Below are 2,677 nucleotides of genomic sequence, written 5' to 3' on the forward strand. Positions count from 1 at the left end.
ACTTTAAATATGACTTATTTTGAATTACGTGTCTGTGTGTAGGTGTGTGCACATAAGAGCAGGTAGCCATGGAAGCCAGAAGAGGACCTCAGATCCCCTAGAGCTGCAGTGGCCACAGTTACGAGCCGCGTGGCGTGGGTGCTGGGAACAGAGCTGGTGTCCTCGGGGAACGCAGCAAGAGACTTCACTCCTTGGCCATTTCTCCAGCACTGTTTCCATTTTTATTGTGTCAGGGAGACAGGAAATAAGGGTGGGGGAGTGTGAGGGGGAGGGGGTGGTGTCTAAAGCTGATCCCAAGAGAGGGGCATCTATCCTCCATGGCTTCCAAGGGTCTTAAGAGTCGGAGGCAGGTAGATCTCAGTGAGGTTGAGGTCTCCATAGCAAATTTCAGGCCAACCATAATTACGTGGTGAGACCTTATCTCAACATTAGTCCATGTTTAGTGACCTAGTACTATCATCCTTTCATACAGATTCCAGACTACCTCGGTGGGAGTCTACGGACCCATTCCAGAGTCTTATGTATGAAGACAAAAAGAGAGGTTAGAGCGTGGGGTCTAGGGTGGAGAGGCTTAAATCAGTTTGTGAGAAAGGCCTGTTGGCAGAGCAGGGCTGGAAGCTGACTAGCCATGGCCGAGCAGTCCAGTGTCTGAGGATGACTGTGGCTCTCTTTACGGTTAAAATACACACCATGAGGAGACATGGGTTGGATTGCATTTAACAGACATGCCTGACCAGCCCTGTGATATTCGAGTAGCCCAATATTTCTCAACTCAGAAGCCCCGTCTTTGTGCAGCATTTGAGATGTTGAACTTTCTTTGCTTCAGCACACTGTTTCTACAACCTAGAACCCCCTCATCCTGTGCACTCCAGTACTAGGGATTGAACCTAGGGTCTCACGCCCACTGGTCAGACACTCTATCACTGAGATACCTGCTCCTCACTCCCCACTCGGCTGTAACCCAGCTGAGTTTTTTTTTTTAAAGATTTACTTATTTTATTTTATGTATGAGTACACTGTAGCTGTACTGATGGTTGTGAGCCAACATGTGGTTGCTGAGAATTGAACGCAGGACCTCTGCTTGCTCCAGCCCTGCTCGCTCTGGCCCAACGATTTATTTATTATTACATGTAAGTACACTGTAGCTGTCTTCAGACAAACCAGAGGAGGGCATCAGATCCCATTACAGATGGTTGTGAGCCGTGTGGTTGCTGGGATTTGAACTCAGGACCTTCAGAAGAGCAGTCAGTGCTCTTAATTGCTGAGCCATCTCTCCAGCCTGCACTAACTCTTAATAATCCACTTCTGCTTCAGCTGTTATTCATGACTTAGTCTGGTTCCTTTTTGTAGCTGGGTGTGGTGGTGTTCGATTTTAATCCCAGCACTTAGGCGTCAGAGGCAGGTGGATCTCAGTGAGGTTGAGGTCTCCATAGCAAATTTCAGGCCAACCATAATTAGGTGGTGAGATCTTATCTCAAAACCAAACAAAACAGCTCCTTGTTCTAGGTCAGGACCTCTCTGGGGGGTGCCCACTGAACCCTGATATCCAATACCTGTTAATCCCAGATCAGCTTTGTTTTCTCAGAAGTACACTGAAAGTACACAGAAGTATCTGAAAGCTTCAAGACAGTCAACAGACTCGTCTTTGACATTTGACTCATTCAGATTTTTTTTTTTGCAACTTTTAGGTTTCACACTTTTCTTTTTGTTTTCATTTTTTTTAAACTTTTATTGCATTATGATGAGAAAAGTTACATGATTTCAATTTGTCTGAATTTGTTAACATTTAAAAACATATTTTAAGTAAATAGAATTAAATCACATTCTTGTTTCCCTTTTGTACCCCAACTCTTCCCAGAGACTCCCCCTTCAATACCTACAATATCTTTTTTTGTCATATTCCTTAAAATTTACAAAATATTATAACAATAAAAATGAGTATTATAAAAGTTGTTTGATATAAAACAACAATCAATTGAACAGTCTTATGTAGATGCTTGTCTACAGCAATACTGAAAATACATACGTTTTTCTCAGTATAAATTTTAAATAACTCCAAACATATTAACTGTATATTTCAAAATAATACATCACTACTAGTATGACTCATTCAGATTTAATGCGCATATAGCCGTATGCAAACTTCTTTGCTGTAAAAGCAAGTCATTAGTTGAGGTAACTGACACAGCCTTTAAAATATTACCAGACTTGTGCAAGGGAGCCGCCTCCCTCTGGTAGCCCTAAGGACAGAAAGTTAATCCTGAGGGTGGGCCATTTTTCTTTCTTTCTTTCTTTTTTTTTCTTCTGAAACAGCAAGAAAAAAAAAGAAAAAGTCTAATTCTCCATTCTTCTCCCAGGCTGGAATGCACAGGGCTGGAGAGACACGGATGATTAAGATGTCCCCAGACCAGGAACCCGTCAAATGCTCTGACTTTAATACAGCGCTGGGGGAGAAGTTAAGTTGGAAAAGTAGCAGAAAGCAAGAAGCCAACGTTGGCTCTGCTGTTTACATTTCTGTTGATCTGCTGCCATAGATCTGAGGCGGGAGCACTGTAACCTCCGATCTGAGGCGGGAGCACTGTAACCTCAGATCTGAGGCGGGAGCACTATAACCTCAGATCTGAGGCGGGAGCACTGTAACCTCAGATCTGAGGCGGGAGCGCTGTAACCTCAGATC

The 2,677-nt window shown here is 43.5% G+C and overlaps 1 long non-coding RNA gene across 1 annotated transcript in view; it reads left to right on the plus strand.

Moving 5' to 3' along the window:
• Positions 1-472: 472 nt before the first annotated feature.
• The window catches only part of LOC116075025, a 13,926-nt gene continuing 11,721 nt past the window's right edge, over positions 473-2,677 (plus strand). Inside the window, exon 1 of the long non-coding RNA XR_004112385.1 lies at positions 473-541. This is a non-coding gene — a long non-coding RNA (uncharacterized LOC116075025). The remainder of the gene's footprint in view (positions 542-2,677) is intronic.

The sequence above is a fragment of the Mastomys coucha genome, unplaced genomic scaffold, assembly GCF_008632895.1.
Source record: "Mastomys coucha isolate ucsf_1 unplaced genomic scaffold, UCSF_Mcou_1 pScaffold3, whole genome shotgun sequence".
Lineage (NCBI taxonomy): Eukaryota > Metazoa > Chordata > Mammalia > Rodentia > Muridae > Mastomys > Mastomys coucha.